This window comes from Scyliorhinus torazame, chromosome 9, assembly GCF_047496885.1.
Source record: "Scyliorhinus torazame isolate Kashiwa2021f chromosome 9, sScyTor2.1, whole genome shotgun sequence".
NCBI classification, from domain to species: Eukaryota; Metazoa; Chordata; class Chondrichthyes; order Carcharhiniformes; family Scyliorhinidae; genus Scyliorhinus; species Scyliorhinus torazame.
This window is the reverse complement of record NC_092715.1, coordinates 1,275,778-1,301,705: the sequence shown is the minus strand read 5'-3', so window position 1 is coordinate 1,301,705 and position 25,928 is coordinate 1,275,778. Positions and strand designations below refer to the sequence as shown.

Sequence of the window (25,928 nt, the reverse complement as noted above, 5' to 3'; positions counted from 1 at the left end):
GCTAATCCCACTGGCCAGCTCTTGGCCCATAGCCTCAAATGTTAAGATTTCCCAAGTTCTGATCCAGGTGCTTTTTAAAGGATGTGAGGCAACCCGCCTCAACCCCCCTCCCAGGCCGCGCGTCCCAGACCTGCCTCAACCCCCCTCCCAGGCCGCGCGTCCCAGACCCGCCTCAACCCCCCTCCCAGGCAGCGTGTTCCAGACCCGCCTCAACCCCCCTCCCAGGCCGCGCGTCCCAGACCCGCCTCAACCCCCCTCCCAGGCCGCGCGTCCCAGACCGTCACCACCCTCTGGGGAAAAACGATTTTCCTCAAATCCCTCCTGGACTGGATGGACTACACCCCAGGTTTCTAAAAGAGATAGCGGAGGAGATTGTGGAGGCATTAGTGATGATCTTTCAGGAATCACCGGAGGCAGGAAGGGTCCCAGAAGACTGGAAAGTGGCTAATGTAACACCCCTGTTTAAGAAGGGAGGGAGGCAGAAGACGGGAAATTATAGGCCGGTTAGCCTGACTTCGGTCATTGGTAAGATTTTAGAGTCTGTTATTAAAGATGAGATCGCGGAGTACTTGGAAGTGCATAAAATAGGACTGAGTCAGCACGGCTTCGTCAAGGGGAGGTCATGTCTGACAAATCTGTTAGAGTTCTTTGAGGAGGCCGGTAGCGACCATGGAGTGAGTGGTCGGACACAGGGCAGCTCCGGCTGGAAGCAGTTGGTTTGAGCTCTTTTTACCCGAAAGCGGGGGAATTTTGACAGCTGACGGTGTGGAGGAGAATTCCCCCGGGGAGTGACCTCCTGGTTATCAGACCCAGCAGAAGAAGGTTAAAGACCTGGCCAAGGAACCGGAGATCAGTGGTGCAGTAGCAATTGGGAAGATGGCGGAGGGGGAAGGGTTGACCCAAGTTGTAAAACCCCAGATGGAGCAGCTGATGCGTTTATTAGAGAGGAGTTCCACCAGCAGCGGAAGGAGATGCAGGAAGATCGGTCGTAGGCCATCGAGGGAGCGTATCATCCCTGAAAGGCTCAATGGAGAGATGAAAATGATTTGGAGGAAAATGTAACTGGTCTGATTAGTAAGTTTGCGGACGACACAAAGGTTAGTGGAATTGCGGATAGCGATGAGGACTGTCAGGATACAGCAGGATTTAGATTGTTTGGAGACTTGGGCGGAGAGATGGCAGATGGAGTTTAATCCGGACAAATGTGAGGTAATGCATTTTGGAAGGTCTAATGCAGGTAGGGAATATACAGTGAATGGTAGAACCCTCCAGTGTATTGAAAGTCAAAGAGATCTAGGAGTACAGGTCCACAGTGTCATGATATTCAAACACACACATCATGATGGACACACTAACAGGCAAATCAGAGTACACAACACCACAACCAATCACAGACAAGAACACCAACCACATAAAAAGCACGAGCACGACACCTGGTGGTCAGTAGGTCTGGGGAGAAGGGAACAAGAAAGAGCTGTTAAAACACCACAAGCAGGGAACCCCCCACGTGCAGAGTGCAAAGACCAAACTGTAAATAGTGAGTTTAAATAAAGAAGCGTTGTACCATATGCAACTGTGTTGGCTCATCTGTGTGTCAGAACACCCAACACCACATGGTACAGGAGTGGATCGATACCTGCCTACTAACCTGCCATTCTGGACATGGACCACACCGGCAAACCGCAGCCGATGCAAGTCACGGGGAACCTAGGTACCAACTGGAAGCTCTACAGGCAGCGATTTGACCTGTACATCCGTGCCACCGAAAAACAGAATGTCTCGGATGACTCGAAGATTGCAATGCTCCTCTTCTACGCTGGTCCGCACGCAACCGATGTCTTTAACTCACTGGTGTTCGAAGAAGGCGAAAACCAAGCCAAATATGACACGGTCATCCTCAAACTGGACCAGCACTTTCAAGTTGAAGTAAATGAAAGTTTTGAAAGATACATCTTTCAGCAACGCCTGCAAGGTAAGGAGGAGCTTTTTCAACCCTTTTTGACGCACCTCCGGATTCTAGCGCAGTCCTGCGGTTACGGCACCACTACAGAGTCCATGATCAGGGACCAGATTGTTTTTGGCGTTGCCTCTAGTGGCCTACGCCAGCAGCTTCTTAAAATGAAAAGCCTCACCTTAGCGTCTGCTGTGGAAGCCTGTGTCCTCCATGAAAATGCTACCTGCCGTTTTGCCCGATTTCAGGCGTCCGAGTTGGCACGGAGGGGGTCCCCAGCCGTCGAATCGGCAAGCCAGGCCGCCCACGACGTCGAACGCATCCAGGCCGTCGATTACTTCCCGACCCACGGCCCGGACGACAGCGGCCGCTTCCCGCGCTTTTCGCGGTCTCCCGCGCAGGTGCGCGCCAAAAATAACGGCCACAACGAGGGACGCACTGCGCAGGCGCGCCCACCGCAAGATCACGCTGCGCATGCGCAGTGGCGCAACGAACGCCGTGACGTCATGACGTGCGGCAATTGTGGAGGTCTACACTTAAAAGGGCAATGTCCTGCAAAAAACCGACAGTGCCACAGATGTGCCACGATGGGCCACTACGCAGCCCACTGTCGTGCGGCTCAACCCATGGATCCGGCGCATCCTCGACAACCTCGCAGACGAGTCAGGACCGTCCAGCCCACGCATCAAGACTTCCAGTTAAGTGATGCAGATGACCAGGATGCCTTCCGAGTTTCCGTCATTGATGTCAACAAGGTCAATGCCATCAATCCAGCCGATGAGTGGTGTGCCACCCTGACGGTCAACCGATCGCGCGTCGCCTTCCGTCTGGACACCGGCGCATCCGCCAACCTGATTGCTTACTCTGCAGTCCAGGCCATGAAGGTCAAACCACCCATCACACCATCCCGGCTTAAGATGGTTGACTATAACGGGAACGTCATCCCGTCCATAGGATCTTGCCAGCTACAGGTGACTCACAAGAGGTACACGGCCACACTCCCCTTCGAAGTTGTCGGCTCATCAAAGGACTCGTTACTGGGCGCACAGGCGTGTAAGGTCCTTCACCTGGTACAGCGCATTATGTCTCTCTCTCCAGATGAGATATCCGACTTCCCGGATGCTGAGTTCCACGCAAATCTCCATTCCCTCCTTGCTCACAACCAGGAGGTTTTTGAAGGCATGGGGACATTGCCACACACGTACAAGATGCGACTCAGACCGGACGCCATCCCTGTCGTTCACGCACCTCGCAGGGTTCCTGCGCCACTCAAAGACCGCCTCAAGGCACAACTGCAGATTCTTCAGGACCAAGGGGTCCTATCCAAGGTCACGGAGCCCACGCCATGGGTCAGCTCCATGGTCTGTGTAAAGAAGCCCTCTGGCGAGCTCCGTATATGTATAGATCCAAAAGATCTGAATAACAACATCATGCGGGAACACTATCCCATCCCGAAATGAGAAGACCTCACCAGCGAGATGGCGCGAGCCAAAATATTCACTAAATTGGATGCGTCCAAAGGATTCTGGCAGATCCAACTGGACCCGGCCAGCCGAAGACTATGCACATTCAACACCCCTTTTGGCAGATTCTGCTACAACCGGATGCCATTTGGCATCATTTCGGCATCTGAAGTATTCCACCGCATTATGGAGCAGATGATGGAAGGCATCGAAGGGGTACGTGTATATGTGGACGATATCATCATTTGGTCCACCACTCCGCAGGAACACATGCATCGTCTACGACGTGTCTTTACCCGCATACGACAAAATGGCCTGCGTCTCAACCGTGCGAAGTGTGCCTTCGGCCAGACGGAGCTGAAATTCCTCGGGGACCACATCTCAAGGTCAGGGGTCCGTCCCGATGCAGACAAGGTTAGCGCCATCACAGCCATGCCACGACCGGCTGACAAGAAGGCTGTCTTAAGATTCCTGGGCATGGTCAACTTCCTTGGGAAGTTCATTCCCAACCTGGCTTCTCATACAACAAATATGCGCCATCTCGTAAAAAAATCGACGGAATTCAACTGGCACCAGTCGCATCAGCGGGAATGGGAGGAGCTCAAGCACAAACTGGTCACGGCACCAGTGCTGGCCTTCTTTGACACGACTCGCCCTACAAAGATCTCAACAGACGCCAGCCAATCTGGTATTGGAGCGGTACTCCTGCAAAAAGACAGCACGTCATCATGGGCCCCGGTTGCGTATGCCTCACGAGCCATGACCCCTACCGAACAGCGCTACGCGCAAATCGAAAAAGAATGCCTGGGCTTGTTAACTGGACTGGACAAGTTCCACGACTATGTGTATGGCCTGCCACGATTTACGGTCGAAACTGACCACCGCCCCCTGGTCAACATCATTAACAAAGACCTGAACGACATGACTCCACGCCTCCAGCGCATCTTACTTAAACTCAAGAGGTACGATTTTGAACTGATCTACACTCCGGGGAAGGAACTCATCGTGGCGGACACTCTTTCCCGAGCAGTGAGCACACCACCAGATGCGGAGGGGTTCGTGCGTCAAATTGAGGCACACGTGACTCTGACAGCAGCAAATCTGCCAGCTGATGATCCTAGTCTGGCCCACATACGCGCAGAGACGGCGACTGACCCCCTTCTGCAGCGAGTGATGCGCCACATGACGGAAGGGTGGCTAAAAGGGCAGTGCCCCCAGTTTTATAATGTGCGAGATGATCTCACCAATATAGACGGGGTCCTTATGAAATCGCACAGGATCGTTATTCCGCACAGTGTGCGCCAGATGATTCTTCATCAACTACACGAAGGCCACTTGGGCGTCAAAAAATGCAGACGAAGGGCCCGGGAGGCGGTATATTGGCCGGGTATTAATGAAGACATAGCCAACATGGTGCTCAACTGCACAACCTGTCAGAGGTTTCAGCCGGCGCAACCTCCGGAAACACTTCTACCACACGAGATGGTGACGTCCCCCTGGGCGAAGGTGGGTGTTGACCTATTTCACGCGCTCGGCAGAGATTACATTGTTATTATAGACTACTTCTCAAACTACCCGGAAGTCATGCCTCTCCATGATCTGACGTCGTCCGCAGTCATTGGGGCCTGCAAGGAAACGTTTGCTCGCCATGGCATTCCAAGGACTGTCATGTCAGACAATGGACCCTGTTTCGCCAGCCGTGAATGGTCGTCCTTTGCCGCAGCATATGGTTTCACTCATGTGACATCCAGCCCTCTGCATCCACAATCGAACGGGAAGGCTGAAAAGGGTGTCCACATCGCCAAGCGGCTCCTGTGCAAGGCGGCTGCTGCCGGATCGGACTTTAACCTTGCCTTGCTGGCCTATCGATCGGCCCCGTTATCCACGGGCCTCTCGCCAGCGCAGCTACTAATGGGTCGCTCCCTCAGGACGACGGTACCTTCCGTCCTGGCACCGACAACAGACCATGAGGCGGTTCTTCGGAACATGCAACTGCAGCGTGATCGCCAGAAAGGTCGGTACGACACACGAGCGACGGACCTGCCCCCCCTGTCCTCCGGAGACAAAGTACGCGTCCATCAACCGTATGGTGGCTGGTCAGCACCGGCCGAAGTCCTCCGACAAGTGGCTCCCCGCTCGTTCCTGGTTCGCATGCCGGATGGTTCCGTGCGTCGCCGCAATCGGCGCGCCCTTCGCCGACTTCCACGCTCACAGCCACACAGCACGCACACGCCAGATCCTCAACAGGCTTCCGAGGATGACTTTGTGGAGCTGCCGCACATCACGCCCTTTCCATCGCCACCCATGGCCATGCCTGCACAGCAGCCGGTGGTTCTTGATCCACCCTTGAGGCGGTCAACCCGAATTCGTCGCAAGCCCATTAGACTGGACTTATAATACCGTTCATATGTTTAACAAGTTGCACAATTTTACATGATAACCTGTTGTTGTTTATCGTTCCAGATGTCGTCTGACTGGACAACTGTTCAAGTTTTTTTTTTTTCTCCTCTCGTTCGCATTTATGTTATGTTATGGTACAACTTGATTCATGTGACGCACCCGACATCGCCCCATGTACATAGTTCCGTCATATGCACATGCTGCACACGGCACACACACACACACTCTTAGATGCACTCACGTCACGATCATATTTATTACCACGTAGGCACATATCTTTGTAAAAAGGGGGGATGTCATGATATTCAAACACACACATCATGATGGACACACTAACAGGCAAATCAGAGTACACAACACCACAACCAATCACAGACAAGAACACCAACCACATAAAAAGCACGAGCACGACACCTGGTGGTCAGTAGGTCTGGGGAGAAGGGAACAAGAAAGAGCTGTTAAAACACCACAAGCAGGGAACCCCCCACGTGCAGAGTGCAAAGACCAAACTGTAAATAGTGAGTTTAAATAAAGAAGCGTTGTACCATATGCAACTGTGTTGGCTCATCTGTGTGTCAGAACACCCAACACCACACACAGGTCACTGAAAGGGGCAACACAGGTGGAGAAGGTAGTCAAGAAGGCATACAGCATGCTTGCCTTCATTGGCCGGGGCATTGAGTATAAGAATTGGCAAGTCATGTTGCAGCTGTATAAAACCTTAATTAGGCCACACTTGGAGTATAGTGTTCAATTCTGGTCGCCACACTACCAGAAGGATGTGGAGGCTTTACAGAGGGTGCAGAAGAGATTTACCAGAATGTTGCCTGGTATGGAGGGCATTAGCTGTGAGGAGCGATTGAATAAACTCGGTTTGTTCTCACTGGAACGAAGGAGGTTGAGGGGCGACCTGATAGAGGTCTACAGAATTATGAGGGGCATAGACAGAGTGGATAGTCAGAGGCTTTTCCCCAGGGTAGAGGGGTCAATTACTAGGGGGCATAGGTTTAAGGTGAGAGGGGCAAAGTTTAGAGTAGATGTACGAGGCAAGTTTTTTACGCAGAGGGTAGTGGGTGCCTGGAACTCGCTACCGGAGGAGGTAGTGGAAGCAGGGACGATAGTGACATTTAAGGGGCATCTTGACAAATATATGAATAGGATGGGAATAGAAGGATACGGACCCAGGAAGTGTAGAAGATTGTAGTTTAGTCGGGCAGCATGGTCGGCACGGGCTTGGAGGGCCGAAGGGCCTGTTCCTGTGCTGTACATTTCTTTGTTCTTGGTTTGTTCTAATCAGGAAGTGTTTGGAGGCACAGGGGTCGCAGATCCCGGAGACGGAGAAAGTGATGTCCGACCACGGTGATCGTGGTGACATTGGAGGTGGGGGTGGGCTCCTGGGGGATCTATGCAAGTCGCTCAGGGCAAAGTAGAGAAGGAAACAGGTCCAGAAGGAAGAAGCTGTGTTTGGAGTGCTGTACCCGGCGAAACTGTGGGTGACTTTCGAAGGCCGTGAATATTATTGTGAAACCCCAGAGGAGGCGAATGACGTTATTAAAGAGGATAAACTAGGGGAACACAGAACGTTGATGGGAGACAGTGGAGTTGACACAGTGGAGTTCGGAGGACGGGTTGTGTGTGGGGGCGGGGGGGTGCAGGGGTAGATAGGAGGAGCCTTCGGACAGGAGCTGTCACACTGACAGGTAATGCTGGTGATCAGAAGTGAGGTGGGGGAGGTGGCCATGGGGGACGGCCTGCACGGGGGGGGGGGGGGGGGGGGGGTTGGGGCTGGATGGGGGGCTGGGGCTGGACGGGGGGGATTGGGGCTGGATGGGGGGTTGGGGCTGGATGGGGGGTTGGGGCTGGATGGGGGGGTTGGGGCTGGACGGGGGGGTTGGGGCTGGACGGGGGGGTTGGGGCTGGACGGGGGGGTTGGGGCTGGACGGGGGGGTTGGGGCTGGACGGGGGGGTTGGGGCTGGACGGGGGGGTTGGGGCTGGACGGGGGGGTTGGGGCTGGACGGGGGGGTTGGGGCTGGACGGGGGGGTTGGGGCTGGACGGGGGGGTTGGGGCTGGACGGGGGGGTTGGGGCTGGATGGGGGGCTGGACGGGGGGGTTGGGGCTGGACAGGGGGGCTGGACGGGGGGGTTGGGGCTGGACGGGGGGGTTGGGGCTGGACGGGGGGGTTGGGGCTGGACGGGGGGGATTGGGGCTGGATGGGGGGTTGGGGCTGGACGGGGGGTTGGGGCTGGACGGGGGGGTTGGGGCTGGACGGGGGGGTTGGGGCTGGACGGGGGGGTTGGGGCTGGATGGGGGGGTTGGGGCTGGAGGGGGGGGTTGGGGCTGGAGGGGGGGGGCTGGATGGGGGGGTTGGGGCTGGACGGGGGGGTTGGGGCTGGACGGGGGGGTTGGGGCTGGACGGGGGGGTTGGGGCTGGATGGGGGGGGGGCTGGACGGGGGGGGGTTGGGGCTGGACGGGGGGGTTGGGGCTGGACGGCGGGGTTGGGGCTGGACGGGGGGGTTGGGGCTGGACGGGGGGGTTGGGGCTGGACGGGGGGGTTGGGGCTGGACGGGGGGGTTGGGGCTGGACGGGGGGGGGGCTGGACGGGGGGGTTGGGGCTGGACGGGGGGGTTGGGGCTGGACGGGGGGGGGCTGGATGGGGGGGTTGGGGCTGGACGGGGGGTTGGGGCTGGACGGGGGGGGGGCTGGATGGGGGGGTTGGGGCTGGACGGGGGGTTGGGGCTGGACGGGGGGGTTGGGGCTGGACGGGGGGGTTGGGGCTGGACGGGGGGGTTGGGGCTGGACGGGGGGGGGGTTGGGGCTGGACGGGGGGGGGGTTGGGGCTGGACGGGGGGGTTGGGGCTGGACGGCGGGGTTGGGGCTGGACGGGGGGGTTGGGGCTGGACGGGGGGGGGGTTGGGGCTGGACGGGGGGGTTGGGGCTGGACGGCGGGGTTGGGGCTGGACGGGGGGGTTGGGGCTGGACGGGGGGGTTGGGGCTGGACGGGGGGGTTGGGGCTGGACGGGGGGGTTGGGGCTGGACGGGGGGGTTGGGGCTGGACGGGGGGGTTGGGGCTGGACGGGGGGGTTGGGGCTGGACGGGGGGGTTGGGGCTGGATGGGGGGCTGGACGAGGGGGTTGGGGCTGGACAGGGGGGCTGGACGGGGGGGTTGGGGCTGGACGGGGGGGTTGGGGCTGGACGGGGGGGTTGGGGCTGGACGGGGGGGATTGGGGCTGGATGGGGGGTTGGGGCTGGACGGGGGGTTGGGGCTGGACGGGGGGGTTGGGGCTGGACGGGGGGGTTGGGGCTGGACGGGGGGGTTGGGGCTGGATGGGGGGGTTGGGGCTGGAGGGGGGGGTTGGGGCTGGAGGGGGGGGCTGGATGGGGGGGTTGGGGCTGGACGGGGGGGTTGGGGCTGGATGGGGGGGTTGGGGCTGGACGGGGGGGTTGGGGCTGGATGGGGGGGGGGCTGGACGGGGGGGGGTTGGGGCTGGACGGGGGGGTTGGGGCTGGACGGGGGGGTTGGGGCTGGACGGGGGGGTTGGGGCTGGACGGGGGGGTTGGGGCTGGACGGGGGGGTTGGGGCTGGACGGGGGGGTTGGGGCTGGACGGGGGGGGGGGCTGGACGGGGGGGTTGGGGCTGGACGGGGGGGTTGGGGCTGGACGGGGGGGGGGCTGGATGGGGGGGTTGGGGCTGGACGGGGGGTTGGGGCTGGACGGGGGGGGGGGGGGGCTGGATGGGGGGGTTGGGGCTGGACGGGGGGTTGGGGCTGGACGGGGGGGTTGGGGCTGGACGGGGGGGTTGGGGCTGGACGGGGGGGGGGTTGGGGCTGGACGGGGGGGTTGGGGCTGGACGGCGGGGTTGGGGCTGGACGGGGGGGTTGGGGCTGGACGGGGGGGGGGTTGGGGCTGGACGGGGGGGTTGGGGCTGGACGGCGGGGTTGGGGCTGGACGGGGGGGTTGGGGCTGGACGGGGGGGGGGCTGGACGGGGGGGGTTGGGGCTGGACGGGGGGGTTGGGGCTGGACGGGGGGGTTGGGGCTGGACGGGGGGGTTGGGGCTGGACGGGGGGGGTTGGGGCTGGACGGGGGGGTTGGGGCTGGACGGGGGGGGGGGCTGGACGGGGGGGGGGGCTGGACGGGGGGGGTTGGGGCTGGACGGGGGGGTTGGGGCTGGACGGGGGGGTTGGGGCTGGATGGGGGGGGGGCTGGACGGGGGGGTTGGGGCTGGATGGGGGGGGGGGCTGGACGGGGGGGGGCTGGACGGGGGGGGGTTGGGGCTGGACGGGGGGGCTGGGGCTGGACGGGGGGGGATTGGGGCTGGACGGGGGGGGGGTTGGGGCTGGACGGGGGGGTTGGGGCTGGACGGGGGGGTTGGGGCTGGACTGGAGGGCTGGGGCTGGAGGGGGGGGCTGGGGCTGGAGGGGGGGGTTTGGGGCTGGACGGGGGGTTGGGGCTGGACGGGGGGGTTGGGGCTGGACGGGGGGGGGTTGGGGCTGGACGGGGGGGGTTGGGGCTGGACGGGGGGGGTTGGGGCTGGACGGGGGGGGGGGTTGGGGCTGGACGGGGGCAGCTGGACTGGGGGTTGGGGCTGGATGGGGGGGTTGGCGGCTGGATTGGGGGGTTGGGGCTGGACAGGGGGTTGGGGCTGGATGGGGGGGTTGGGGCTGGACAGGAGGTTGGGGCTGGATGGGGGGGGTTGGGTTCGAATAGTCCACGGGGCACATATGACGGTGTCTAGAATGTGCAGGTTTTGTGAGGGGATGGAAGATAGGTATGGGATACCTAGGAGCAGGAGTAGGCCATCTGGCCCCTTGAGCCTGCTCCGCCAGGTACGGGTATGGGGATAGGGTGGAAATGAGGGCTTAAGTGGATCAGTGCAGACTCGATGGGCCAAATAGCCTCCTTCTGTACTGTATATTCTATGTTCAATGAGATCATGGCTGATCTTTTGTGGACTCAACTCCACTTTCCGGCCCGAACACCATAACCCTTAATCCCTTTATTCTTCAAAAAACTATCTATCTTTATCTTAAAAACATTTAAGGAAGGAGCCTCTACTGCTTCACTGGGCAAGGAATTCCATAGATTCACAACCCTTTGGGTGAAGAAGTTCCTCCTAAACTCAGTCCTAAATCTGCGTTTGATAAGGTTCCCCACGGTAGGCTATTGCAAAAAATACGGAGGCTGGGGATTGAGGGTGATTTAGAGATGTGGATCAGAAATTGGCTAGCTGAAAGAAGACAGAGGGTGGTGGTTGATGGGAAATGTTCAGAATGAAGCTGCAGAGCTGGGCTGAGAGGTGGCAAATGGAGTTTAATGTAGAGAAGTGTGAGGTGATTCACTTTGGAAGGAATAACAGGAATGCGGAATATTTGGCTAATGGTAATGTTCTTGAAAGTGTGGATGAGCAGAGGGATCTAGGTGTCCATGTACATAGATCCCTGAAAGTTGCCACCCAGGTTGATAGGGTTGTGAAGAAGGCCTATGGAGTGTTGGCCTTTATTGGTAGAGGGATTGAGTTCCGGAGTCGGGAGGTCATGTTGCAGCTGTACAGAACTCTGGTACGGCCGCATTTGGAGTATTGCTTACAGTTCTGGTCACCGCATTATAGGAAGGACGTGGAGGCTTTGGAGCGGGTGCAGAGGAGATTTACCAGGATGTTGCCTGGTATGGAGGGAAAATCTTATGAGGAAAGGCTGATGGACTTGAGGTTGTTTTCGTTGGAGAGAAGAAGGTTAAGAGGAGACTTAATAGAGGCATACAAAATGATCAGGGGGTTGGATAGGGTGGACAGTGAGAGCCTTCTCCCGCGGATGGATATGGCTGGCACGAGGGGACATAGCTTTAAACTGAGGGGTAATAGATATAGGACAGAGGTCAGAGGTAGGTTCTTTACGCAAAGGGTAGTGAGGCCGTGGAATGCCCTACCTGCTACAGTAGTGAACTCACCAACATTGAGGGCATTTAAAAGTTTATTGGAAAACATATGGATGATAATGGCATAGTGTAGGTTAGATGGCTTTTGTTTCGGTGCAACATCGTGGGCCGAAGGGCCTGTACTGCGCTGTATTGTTCTATGTTCTATGTTCTATGTACTTCCCCTTATTTTGAGGCTATGCCCCCTAGTTCTGTTTTCACCCGTCAGTGGAAACAACCTGCCTGCATCTATCCTATCTATTCCCTTCATAATTTTATATGTTTCTATAAGATCCCCCCTCATCTTTCTAAATTCCAACGAGTACAATCCCAGTCTACTGAACCTCTCCTCGTAATCCAACCCCTTCAGCTCTGGGATTAACCTAGTGAATCTCCTCTGCACACCCTCCAGTGCCAGTACGTCCTTTCTCAAGTAAGGAGACCAAAACTGAACACAATACTCCAGGTGTGGCCTCACTAACACCTTATACAATTGCAGCATAACCTCCCTAGTCTTAAACTCCATCCCTCTAGCAATGAAGGACAAAATTCCATTTACCTTCTTAATCACCTGTTGCACCTGTAAACCAACGTTTTGCGACTCATGCACTAGCACACCCAGGTCTCTCTGCACAGCAGCATGTTTTAATATTTAGTCATTTAAATAATAATCCCTTTTGCTGTTATTCCGACCAAAATAGATAACCTCACATTTGTCAACATTGTATTCCATCTGCCAGACCCTGGCCCATTCACTTAGCCTATCCAAATCCCTCTGCAGACTTCCAGTATCCTCTGCACTCTTTGCTTTACCACTCTTCTTAGTACTCTCATGTGAGAGCACCTTTAAGGAATGGATGTTTAAGCAATATACCTTTAAGAAATGGAGCTGATCATGTTACTGAAGTGATGTCAGAGGGTTGGGGGGGGGGTGGGGGGTGGGGGGGGGGCTGAGCTCACTTCTGCTTATTGAGTTTCAGTTTGAGAAGGCAGCTGGGTGTCTGTGTGTTTTGCTGAGAGCTGCAGGAATAAACACAGAGCTGGCCTGTTGATGTCTGAAATCCAAAGACTATAAATATATTGAATGTAACCGCATGTCTGTTTTTGAAGGTTTGAAGTCTTTTGGATGTGTAAAGGAACAGTTTGAAGGATTATTTAGGGTTGTAGTATTTTGGGGTTATCTTTGCAGTAATGGTGTTAAGATATTCAATGTTTGTTTTTAAAAGGTTAAATTGAGTTCATAGAATAAACATGGTTTTGTTTTTAAAACCATTTTGTCCATTTCTGCTGTATCACACCTGGAGAGTACGCCGTGTGCTTCCCACACCACAATCTATTAAACGTTGTGGGTCGGTTGGACTCCATGAAACACTTTGGGGTTCTGTAAACCCGGACCCATAACAGTACTGTGTAATGTGTAGAGAATCATTCCTAATCTGGCTGTACGAGACCCCTTGGGGATGAGCAAAGATACAGTTGACAAGGGGGATACAGTCGATATTTGGATATTTCAGAACGTGTTTGACAAAGTCCTACATAAGACATTATTGTGCAAAATTATAGCATATGGGATTGGGGGACGTGTGTTGAGGTGGATAGAAAACTGGTTGGCAGAGAGGAAACAAAGAGTAGGAATTAATGGGTTACTTTCAAATTGGCAGGCAGTAACCAGGGGGGTACCACAGGGATCGGTGCTGGGACCCCAGCTATTCACAATATATATTAATGATTTGGATGAGGGAACAAAATGTAACATCTCAAAGTTTGCAGGTGATACCAAGTTAGGTGGGAGGGTGAATTGTGACGAGGATGCAGGGATCCTACAGCAAGATCTGGACAGGTTGGGCAAGTGGGCAAATCAATGGCGGATGCAGTATAATTTGGATAAGTGTGAGGTTATTCACTTTGGAAGCAAAAACAGGAAGGCAGATTACTACCTGAATGGTTGTAAATTGGGAGAGGGGAGTGTGCAGCGGGACCTGGGTGTCCTTGTGCACCAGTCGCTGAAGGTAAACATGCAGGTGCAGCAGGCGGTAAAGAAGGCTAATGGTATGTTGGCCTTCATTGCGAGAGGTTTCGAGTATAGAAGCAGGGATATGTTGCTGCAATTGTACAGGGCCTTGGTGAGGCCACACCTGGGGTATTGTGGGCAGTTTTGGTCTCCTTCTCTGAGGAAGGATGTTCTTGCTCTCGAGGGAGTGCAGCGAAGGTTTACCAGACTGATTCCAGGGATGGCGGGGCTGAGGTATGAGGAGAGATTGACTAGGTTGGGATGAGGGGGGGTCTCATAGAGACTTATAAAATTCTAACAGGACTAGACAGGGTAGATGCAGGAAGATGTTACCAATGATGGGTGTGTCCAGAACCAGGGGTCACAGTCTGAGGATTCCGGGTAAACCATTTCGGACAGAGATAAGGAGACATTTCTTCACCCAGAGAGTGGTGAGCCTGTGGAATTCATTGAACATATTCAAGAGGCGGCTGGATATAGCACTTGGGGAGAATAGGATCAAAGAATGGGGTGAAACCATAAGTAGGCTATGGAGTTGGATGATCAGCCATGATCATCCTGGAGAATCCGAGCCTACCTCAGCTGAAAGCACATTTCCTCCGTGAGAGATTCTGGAACTCAGGGCACGTGCGGCGATCCCATTTAAAACAGAAGTGAGGAGAATTGTGTTTCTCTCAGAGGGTTTTTCGACTTTGCGATTGTGGTGAATGGAACTATTGTTCATTCACCAGTGCACTGTGATATCATGTTACTGCTGTATCGTGTTACGTTATGTGTTTAACCCTGTGGGCTCCACCTATGGGCCATTGTACGGCTTCACCCACAGGGGGATATGTCGGGGCATGAACGGGCTCGCCCATGGCTCCGCCCCTTACAGGAAGTATAAGAGCTGCTGACCTGCGGGGCCACCTTCATTGTTGTACCGGTCACAGGCAGGCTCAGTTGTAAGCTGATTAAAACCACGGTTCACTTCTCAACGTGTCTCTCAGTGCATTGATGGTCGCATCAATTTAATCAGCTTAAAATACTACTATGGAATCAGCCCTCAAACCTGATCGACTGGAACTCGATCCACAGGCCACGGAGGCGAGATACATTTTTTCGCACTGGCTTCGATGCTTCAAGGACTATCTCGGCGCGTCATCTACGTCATCCGTCACGGACGAACAGAAACTGAGTCTTCTCCACGCACGGGTGAGCCATCGTATTTCTGTCCAGCTCGACGGCGCCGCGTCCTATACAGAGACCCTCGCACTACTCGAGCGTATATATGTACGGCCCGTGAACGAGGTCTACGCGCGACCCATCTTCACCACTCGCCGCCAGGACCCAGGGGAGTCGCTAGATGACTACCTACGCGACCTCAAAGCCCTCGCACACAACTGTAACTACCAGGCCGTTACGGCCCCTCAGCATATGGAGCTCGCTATCCGAGACGTTTACGTGGCGGGGGTCCGATCGAGCTATGTAAGACAGCGCCTGCTCGAAAAAGGGGCCCAGGACCTGGAGGACACTGTAACACTAGCTACCTCTCTGGATGTCGCGTTTCAGAGCCTTACTGCGTTCCCCGCCAACCACGCGACCCCCTCGTGGGCCCCCGACCAGAGCCTACCCCAGGCTTGAGCCGCGCAGCCGCCCGCCCATCATGGGGGGCTGCCCTGTTATTTAACCAACACCCCCGACAGCACTGCCCGGCCCGCAACGCGAACTGTACTAACTGCGGGTGAAAAGGACACTTGGCCAAGGTCTGCCTGGCCAGGTCTAAAAACTCGAACTCACAGACACGACCCGCAGACCCACAGGCCCGCAGACCCCGCAAAGTGGCAGCGTGTCTGCCAACTCCACCTCCGCACAACACGTGCGACTCATGGGGGCCGCCATCTTGGCCACCCTCCCCCACGCGGCCGGCCACGTGCGATCCACGGGGGCCGCCATCTTGGCCGCCATCTGCTACACTTCCCGAGATGTACGAACGACATGGACAGCAGCCATCGTGGGGCCGCCTCAGCACCTCAGATCACGCCGCCGGATACCCCCAGCTCAGCGCAGTCACCCTGGACCTGTCGCGACCGAAGCACCTCCGGAGCTCCATGATGGCCGTCCGGGTAAACGGGTACGAGACACCTTGTCTTTTCGACTCCTGGAGCACAGAGAGCTTCATTCACCCGGACATGGCAAGACATTGTTCGCTCCCAATATTCCCGACGCGACAAACTATCTCCCTCGCCTCTGGGTCGCACTCGGTGCAAATCCAAGGGTGCACTACTGCAACCCTAGCGATCCAGGGCTCTCAGTACGCTAATTTTAAACTATATGTGCTCCCAGACCTCTGGGCTCCTCTCCTCTTAGGACTCGATTTTCAGTGCAACCTCAGGAGCCTAACTCTTAAATTCGGGGGGGCCGCTGCCCCCGCTCACCATATGCAGCCTCGCAACCCTAAAAATCACCCCCCCCACCCCTCTTTGCGAACCTCACCGCCGATTGTAAGCCAATAGCCCCCAGAAGCAGGCGGTATAGTATGCAGGACAGGACGCTCATTAGGTCCGAGGTCCAGCGTCCCTTGCGGGAAGGGGCCATAGAGGCCAGCAATAGCCCCTGGAGAGCTCAGGTGGTGGTCGTCAAGACCGGGGAAAAGTTCCGGATGGTGGTTGATTACAGCCAGACCATTAACCGCTTTACACAACTCGATGCATACCCCCTTCCCCGGATTGCAGACATGGTAAATCAGATCGCGCACTACCGATTGTTCTCCGCGGTGGATCTGAAGTCTGCATACCACCAGCTCCCAATCCACCCGGAGGACCGCCCCTACACTGCGTTTGAGGCAGCTGGGCGCCTTTTCCATTTCCTCCGGGTCCCTTTTGGCGTCACAAACGGGGTTTCGGTGTTCCAACGAGCAATGGACCGAATGGTGGACCAGTACGGGCTGCGGGCCACGTTTCCGTACTTGGACAATGTAACCATCTGCGGCCATGATCATTTAAAAAGCGCAGGAGCTGCGAGTCGGAGCGGAGATTTAAAAAGAGCAGGAGCTGCGAGTCGGAGCGGAGATTTAAAAAGAGCGGGAGCTGCGAGTCGGAGCGGAGATTTAAAAAGAGCGGGAGCTGCGAGTCGGAGAAGAGATTTAAAAAGAGCGGGAGCTGCGAGTCGGAGCGGAGATTTAAAAAGAGCGGGAGCTGCGAGTCGGAGCGGAGATTTAAAAAGCGCAGGAGCTGCGAGTCGGAGCGGAGATTTAAAAAGAGCAGGAGCTGCGAGTCGGAGCGGAGATTTAAAAAGAGCAGGAGCTGCGAGTCGGAGCGGAGATTTAAAAAGAGCAGGAGCTGCGAGTCGGAGCGGAGATTTAAAAAGAGCGGGAGCTGCGAGTCGGAGCGGAGATTTAAAAAGAGCGGGAGCTGCGAGTCGGAGAAGAGATTTAAAAAGAGCGGGAGCTGCGAGTCGGAGCGGAGATTTAAAAAGAGCGGGAGCTGCGAGTCGGAGCGGAGATTTAAAAAGCGCGGGAGCTGCGAGTCGGAGCGGAGATTTAAAAAGATCGCGGCCTAGTTTCGGGAGCCGTTCGGAGGAGGAGGAGCAGTCTCTGTCAGGGAGAGAACCTGAGAACATCTAAGACACTCAGAAGGTAAGAAGGTAAGTAAGTGATTTTTACTCATTTTTACTTTTATACCTTTTTCAAATTGTGTGTGTCGGGGGGAAACTGAAGTGACATCACAGAAAAGCTGTGACCTGAGTGGCTGGTTGGGAATCTACAGTAAATATAAAAAATTAAGCATTGGTAACTAATTAAACATAATTACTGAATTATAATTTAGAGGGATATCTAAGCCAGAGATCGGAGAGTACTATATTTAGCTTTCACATTTATAGTAGAAATCTAGTGCTAGGAAACTTTAAAAAAAAAAATTTTTTAACTTTTAATTTTAATTTACTAATTAATTGATGCAATGTCAGTTAGAGGGGTGCAGTGCTCTGACTGTGAGATGTGGCAGGTCCAGGAGGCTTCCAGCGTCCCAGATGGCTTCATCTGCAGAAAGTGCACCCAACTGGAGCTCCTCACAGACCGCATGGTTCGGTTGGAGCAGCAATTGGATGCACTTAGGAGCATGCAGGTGGCGGAAAGCTTCATTGATTGCAGTTATATAAATGTGGTCACACCCAAGGTGCAGACAGAGAAATGGGTGACCACCAGAAAGGGCAGGCAGTCAGTGCAGGAATCCCCTGTGGTTGTCTCCCTCTCGAACAGGTATATCCCTTTGGATACTGTCGGGGGGGGATAGCCTATCAGGGGACAACAGCAGCAGCCAGAGCAGTGGCACCACGGCTGGCTCTGATGATCAGAAGGGAGGGTCAAAGCGCAGAAGCGCAATAGTAATAGGGGACTCCATAGTCAGGGGCACAGATAGGCACTTCTATGGACGTGAAAGAGACTCCAGGATGGTATGTTGCCTCCCTGGTGCCAGGGTCCAGGATGTCTCCGAACGGGTAGAGGGCACCCTGAAGGGGGAGGGAAAACAGGCAGAGGTCGTTGTACATATTGGTACTAACGACATAGGCAGGAAGGGGCAGGAGGTCCTGCAGCAGGTGTTCAGGGAGCTAGGCAGAAAGTTAAAAGACAGGACCTCTAGGGTTGTAATCTCGGGATTACTCCCTGTGCCACGTGCCAGTGAGGCTAGAAATAGGAAGATAGAGCAGCTAAACACGTGGCTAAACAGCTGGTGTAGGAGGGAGGGTTTCCATTATCTGCTCTTCCGGGGCAGGTGTGACCTATATAAGAAGGACGGGTTGCATCTAAACTGGAGAGGCATAAATATCCTGGCCGCGAGGTTTGCTAGTGTCACACGGGAGGGTTTAAACTAGTATGGCAGGGGGGTGGGCATGGGAGCAATAGGTCAGAAGGTGAGAGCATTGAGGGAGAACTAGGGAATAGGGACAGTGGCTCTGAGGCAGAGCAGACCGGGAGAAGTTGCTGAACACAGCGGGTCTGGTGGCCTGAAGTGCGTATGTTTTAATGCAAGAAGTATTACGGGTGAGGCAGATGAACTTAGAGCTTGGATTAGTACTTGGAACTATAATGTTGTTGCCATTACAGAGACCTGGTTGAGGGAAGGGCAGGATTGGCAGCTAAACGTTCCAGGATTTAGATGTTTCAGGCGGGATAGAGGGGGATGTAAAAGGGGAGGCGGAGTTGCGCTACTGGTGAGGGAGGATATCACAGCTGTACTACGGGAGGACACCTCAGAGGGCAGTGAGGCTATATGGGTAGAGATCAGGAATAAGAAGGGTGCAGTCACAATGTTGGGGGTTTACGACAGGCCTCCCAACAGCCAGCAGGAGATAGAGGAGCAGATAGGCAGACAGATTTTGGAAAAGAGTAAAAACAACAGGGTTGTGGTGATGGGAGACTTCAACTTCCCCAATATTGACTGGGACTCACTTAGTGCCAGGGACTTAGACGGGGCAGAGTTTGTAAGGAGCATCCAGGAGGGCTTCTTACAACAATATGTAGACAGTCCAACTAGGGAAGGGGCGGTACTGGACCTGGTATTGGGGAATGAGCCCGGCCAGGAGGTAGAAGTTTCAGTAGGGGAGCATTTCGGGAACAGTGACCACAATTCAGTAAGTTTTAAAGTGCTGGTGGACAAGGATCAGAGTGGTCCTAGGATGAATGTGCTAAATTGGGGGAAGGCTAATTATAACACTTTTAGGCGGGAACTGAAGAACCTAGATTGGGGGCGGATGTTTGAGGGCAAATCAACATCTGACATGTGGGAGGCTTTCAAGTGTCAGTTGAAAGGAATTCAGGACCGGCATGTTCCCGTGAGGAAGAAGGATAAATACGGCAATTTTCGGGAACCTTGGATAACGAGAGATATTGTAGGCCTCGTCAAAAAGAAAAAGGAGGCATTTGTCAGAATGGAAGGATGCTTTTCTAATTGGAGGGCTTTGACCTGTGGTGTTCCGCAGGGATCAGTGCTGGGACCTTTGCTGTTTGTAGTATATATAAATGATTTGGAGGAAAATGTAACTGGTCTGATTAGTAAGTTTGCAGACGACACAAAGGTTGGTGGAATTGCGGATAGCGATGAGGACTGTCAGAGGATACAGCAGGATTTTGATTGTTTGGAGACTTGGGCGGGGAGATGGCAGATGGAGTTTAATCCGGACAAATGTGAGGTAATGCATTTTGGAAGGTCTAACGCAGGTAGGGAATATACAGTGAATGGTAGAACCCTCAAGAGTATTGAAAGTCAAAGAGATATAGGAGTACAGGTCCACAGGTCATTGAAAGGGGCAACACAGGTGGAGAAGGTAGTCAAGAAGGCATACGGCATGCTTGCCTTCATTGGCCGGGGCATTGAGTATAAGAATTGGCAAGTCATGTTGCAGCTGTATAGAACCTTAGTTAGGCCACACTTGGAGTATAGTGTTCAATTCTGGTCGCCACACTACCAGAAGGATGTGGAGGCTTTACAGAGGGTGCAGAAGAGATTTACCAGAATGTTGCCTGGTATGGAGGGCATTAGCTATGAGGAGCGGTTGAATAAACTTGGTTTGTTCTCACTGGAACGACGGAGGTTGAGGGGCGACCTGATAGGGGTCTACAAAAATATGAGGGGCATAGACAGAGTGGATAGTCAGAGGTTTAAGGTGAGAGGGGCAAGGTTTAGAGTAGATGTACGAGGCAAGTTTTTTTACACAGAGGGTAGTGGGTGCCTGGAACTCGCTACCGGAGGAGGTAGTGGAAGCAGGGACGATAGTGACATTTAAGGGGCATCTTGGCAAATACATGAATAGGATGGGAATAGAAGGATACGGACCCAGGAAGTGTAGAAGATTGTAGTTTAGTCGGGCAGTATGGTCGGCACGGACTTGGAGGGCCGAAGGGCCTGTTCCTGTGCTGTACATTTCTTTGTTCTTTGTTCTTGTTCTTTGACGCCAACCTCCGCCGATTTCTCCAAAACGCCCAAAAACTCAACCTTACCTACAACAAGGAGAAATGCGTTTTCCGCACAACCAGGCTAGCCATCCTCGGCTACGTAGTGGAAAACGGGGTCCTAGGGCCCGACCCTGACCGTATGCACCCCCTCCTGCAACTCCCTCTCCCTCATTGTTCCAAGGCCCTGAAGAGGTGCCTTGGATTTTTCTCCTATTACGCCCAGTGGGTCCCCCAGTATGCGGACAAAGCCCGCCCACTATTTAAGGCCACCATTTTTCCACTGGCAGCCGAGGCTCGCCAGGCCTTCAACTGCATCAAGGCGGACATCGCCAAAGCTGCAATGCACGCGGTGGACGAGTTCGCCCCCTTCCAGGTGGAGAGCGATGCCTCAGAGGTCGCTCTTGCCGCCACTCTCAACCAAGCAGGCAGACCGGTAGCGTTCTTTTCCCGCACCCTCACCACCTCTGAAATTCGACACTCCTCGGTCGAAAAAGAAGCCCGTGCGGCACTGGAGGCACTACCTCGCTGGTAGGAGGTTTACCCTCATCACAGACAAACGATCGGTTGCCTTTATGTTTGACAATACGCAGCGGGGCAAGATCAAGAATGACAAGATCTTGAGGTGGAGGATCGAACTCTCCACCTATAACTACGATATAGTATATCGTCCTGGGAAGCTCAACCAGCCCCCAGATGCCCTGTCCCGCGACACGTGCGCCAGTGCGCAAGGTGACCGATTACGTGCTATCCACGATGACCTCTGCCACCCGGGGGTCACCCGGCTCGCCCACTACATCAAGGCCCGCAACCTGCCCTACTCCACCGAGGAGGTCAGAGCTGTAACCAGGGACTGCCAAATCTGTGCGGAGTGTAAACCGCACTTCTATCGACCGGATAAGGCCCACCTGGTGAAGGCGTCCCGGCCCTTTGAACGCCTCAGTATCGATTTCAAAGGGCCCCTCCCCTCCAATAATCGCAACATGTACTTCCTGAACATCGTAGACGAGTTCTCCCGTTTTCCGTTCGCCATTCCCTGCCCCGATATGACCACTCCCACTGTCATCAAAGCCCTGCATAGTGTCTTCACCCTGTTCGGTTTCCCCAGCTATGTCCACAGCGACAGGGGCTCGTTGTTCATGAGCGACAAACTGCGTCAGTACCTGCTCAGTAAGGGCATCGCCTTGAGCAGGACTACCAGCTATAAACCCCGGGGAAACGGGCAGGTGGAGAGGGAGAACGCGACGGTCTGGAAGACCGTCCTACTGACCCTACGGTCCAGGAATCTCCCAGTTTCCCGCTGGCAGGAGGTCCTCCCCGATGCGCTCCACTCTATTAGGTCGCTCCTTTGCACAGCCACAAACCAGGCCCCTCATGACCGCTTGTTTGTTTTCCCTATGGGTGCTACCTCAGGGGCCTCGCTTCCACCCTGGCTGATGACACAGGGTCCAGTCCTCCTCTGAAAACGTGGTCGGAGCCATAAGACCGACCCCCTGGTAGAGAGGGTCCAGCTCCTGCAGTCCAACCCACACTATGCGTATATCAGACACCCCTATGGCCGGCAGGATACCGTCTTCCTCCGGGACCTGGCGCCCGCAGGCTCCAACACCACGACCACTACTGCATCCCCCACACTAGGTCCCGTCCAACCTCCCATGTTCAGCGTCCCTACCCCTATCCAACCTCCCATGTTCAGCGTCCCTACCCCTATCCAACCTCCCATGTTCAGCGCCCCTACCCCGATATGGCTCGCTCCCACCCGCCGCACCGGTCCACAGGAATGAAGCTCCGGAAGAGCCGCTCCCGGAGTCCTCGCCTGTGCCAGCTCCGGGCCCACTTCCACAGCCACCCGAAACGGCTGCAACACCAGTGCTTCGGCGGTCGCAACGTACGATCCGGGCACCAGGCCGACTGAATCTGTAACCCCGTCACCCCCGCCGGACTTCATTTTTTAAACAGGGGGTGAATGTTGTGAATGGAACTACTGTTAATTCACCCGTGCACTGTGATATCATGTTACTGCTGTATCGTGTTACGTTAGGTGTTTAACCCTGTGGGCTCCACCTATGGGCCATTGTACGGCTTCACCCACAGGGGGATATGTCGGGCATGTACGGGCTCGCTCATGGCCCCACCCCTTACAGGAAGTATAAAGGCAGCTGACCTGCAGGGCTGCATTCAGTGTTGTACCGGTCACAGGCAGGCTCAGTTGTAAGCTGATTAAAACCACGGTTCACTTCTCAACGTGTCTCTCAGTGAATTGATGGTCACATCAGGGATTATTCTCCCCTGAGAGCCGGGAAGACCGGATCACTGATTGTATTCAATGCTGAATTAAGACAGATTTGATCAATAAGAGAGTAAAGGATTATGGGAGATAGACAAAGAAAGTGGAGTTAGGGCCAAAACTGCATCAGCCACATGATTGTATCAAGTGAAGGAGCAAGATCTCAGGATTGCTACTGGTGCCACGTGCAAGTGAGGCAAGGAACAGACAGCGAGTGCAGCTGAACACATGGCTACAGGGCTGGTGCAGGAGGGAAGGCTTCAGATATGCGGATCATTGGGATATCTTCTGGGGAAGGTGGGACCTGGAGATGAAGGTCAGATTGCACCTAAACTGAAGGGGCACCAATATCCTGGGTGGGAGGTTTGCTAGAGCTCTTCGGGAGGGTTTAAACTAGTTTGGCAGGGGGATGGGAACCAAAGTTATGGATCAGAGGATAGGGTAGCTGTTGAACCGGCAGAAATAGTACGCAGCAAGTCTGTGAGGAAGGATAGACAGTTGGAAGGGCAAAGTTGCACTCCGTGGAATGGGTTAAAGTGTGTCTGTTTCAATGCAAGGAGTGTCGGGAATAAGGGAGATGAACTTAGAGCGTGGATTAGTACTTGGAGCTACGATGTTGTGGCCATTACGGGGACATGGATTTCACAGGGGCAGGAATGGTTGTTAGATGTTCCGGGGTTTAGATGTTTTCAGAAGAATAGGGAGGGAGGTAAAAGAGGAGGGGGAGTGGCACTGTTAATTAGGGAGTGCACCACAGCTGCAGAAAAGGAGGTAGTTGAGGAGGATTTGTCTACTGAGTCAGTATGGGTGGAAGTCAGAAACAAGAAAGGAGCAGTCACTTTATTGGGAGTTTTCTACAGACCCCCCAATAGCAGCAGAGAGATAGAGGAACAGATTGGGCGCCAGAACTTGGAAAAGTGCAGAAGTAACAGAGTTGTTGTCATGGTGACTTCAACTTCCCTAATATTGACTGGAACCTCCTTTGTGCAAATGGTTTGGATGGAGCAGATTTTGTCAGGTGTGTCCAGGAAGGATTTCTGACTCAATATGTAGATAGGCCGATGAGGGGGGAGGCCGTATTGGACAAGATGTCTCGGTGGGAGAGCATTTCGGTGACAGTGACCACAACTCCTTGACCTTTACCATAGTCATGGAGAGGGATAGGAACAGACGAAGGTATTTAATTGGCGGAGCGGAAATTATACTGCTATTAGACAGGAGCTGAGGAGCATAAAGTGGGAACAATTCTTGGGGAAATGCACAACAGTAATGTGGGGGTTGTTTAAGGAGCACTTGCTGCGAGTGCTGGATAGTTTTGTCCCACTGAGACGAGGAAGGAATGGTCAGGTGAAGGAGCCTTGGATGACAAGAGAAGTGGAGCTTCGAGTCAAGGGGAAGAAGGAAGCTTACGTAAGGTTGAGGAAGCAAGGATCTGACTCGGCTCTAGAGGGTTACAAGGTAGCCAGGAAGGAACTCAAAAGTGGACTGAGGCGAGCTAGAAGGGGGCATGAAAAAGCCCTGGCGGGAAGGATTAGGGAAAACCCCAAAGCGTTCTGCACTTATGTGAGAAATAAGAGGATGATCAGAGTGAGAGTAGGGCCGATCAGGGATAGTGGAGGGAACTTGTGCCTAGAGTCTGAGGAAGTAGGGGAGCCCCTAAATGAATAATTTGCTTCAGTATTCACTGGAGAGAGGGACCTTGTTGCCCATGAGAACAGTGTGAACCAGGTTAATAGACTCGAACAGGTCGATATTAAGAAGGAGGATGTGCTGGAAATTTTGAAAAGCATCAGGATAGATAAGTCCCCTGGGCCTGACGGGATATACCCAAGGTTACTACGGGAAGTGAGGGAGGAGATTGCTGCGCCGTTGGCGATGATCTTTGCGTCCTCACACTCCACTGGAGTAGTAGCGGATGATTGGAGGGAGGTGAATGTTTTTCCCCTGTTCAAGAAAGGGAATATGGACATCCCTGGGAATTACAGATCATCAGTCTTTTTTGTTTAGAACATACAGTGCAGAAGGAGGCCATTCGGCCCATCGAGTCTGCACCAACCCACTTAAGCCCTCACTTCCACCCCATCCCCGTAACCCAATAACCCCTCCTAATCTTTTTGGACGCTAAGGGCAATTTATCATGGCCAATCCACCTAACCCGCACATCTTTGGACTGTGGGAGGAAACCGGAGCACCCGGAGGAAACCCACGCAGACACGGGGAGGATGTGCAGACTCCGCACAGACAGTGACCCAAGCCGGAATCGAACCTGGGACCCTGGCACTGTGAAGCCACAGAGCTACCCACTTGTGCTACCGTACTGCCCTAACGTCTGTGGTGAGCAAAATATTGGAAAGGATTTTGAGAGATAGGCTTCATGATTATTTTGAAAAACATAGTTTGATTGAAGATAGTCAGCATGGCTTTGTGAGGGGCAGGTCATGCCTCACAAGCCTCATTGAATTCTTTGAGGATGTGACGAGACACATTGATGAAGGTTGGGCAGTGGATGTGGTGTATATGGATTTCAGTAAGGCATTTGATAAGGTTCCCCATGGTAGGCTCATTCAGAAGTTAGGGGGCATGGGATAAAGGGAAATCTGGCTGTCTGGATACAGAATTGGCTGGCCGAAAGAAGACAGCAAGTGGTAGTGGACGGAAAGTATTCCGCCTGGAGGTCGGTGACCAGTGGTGTCCCGCAAGGATCTGTTCTGGGACCTTTGCTCTTTGTGGTTTGTATAAATGACTTGGATGAGGAAGTGGAAGGGTGGGTTAGTAAGTTTGCCGATGACACCAAGGTTGGGGGAGTTTCTAGATAGTGTTGAGGATTGTTGCAGGTTACAACAGGACATTGACAGGATGCAGAGCTGGGCTGAGAAGTGGCAGATGGAGTTCAACCTTGATAAATGTGAAATGATTCATTTTGGAAGGTCGAATTTGAATGCCGAATACAGGGTTAAAGGCAGGATTCTTGGAA

At 54.4% G+C, this 25,928-nt stretch overlaps 1 protein-coding gene across 1 annotated transcript in view; it reads right to left on the bottom strand.

Annotated features, from left to right (window-relative positions):
• The window catches only part of LOC140429044 (excitatory amino acid transporter 1-like), a 379,543-nt gene extending 365,130 nt beyond the window's left edge, over positions 1–14,413 (bottom strand). Inside the window, exon 1 of the mRNA XM_072515573.1 lies at positions 14,317–14,413. The gene's annotated coding sequence lies outside the window, so the exon portion shown is untranslated. The remainder of the gene's footprint in view (positions 1–14,316) is intronic.
• Between the last annotated feature and the right edge of the window lie 11,515 nt (positions 14,414–25,928).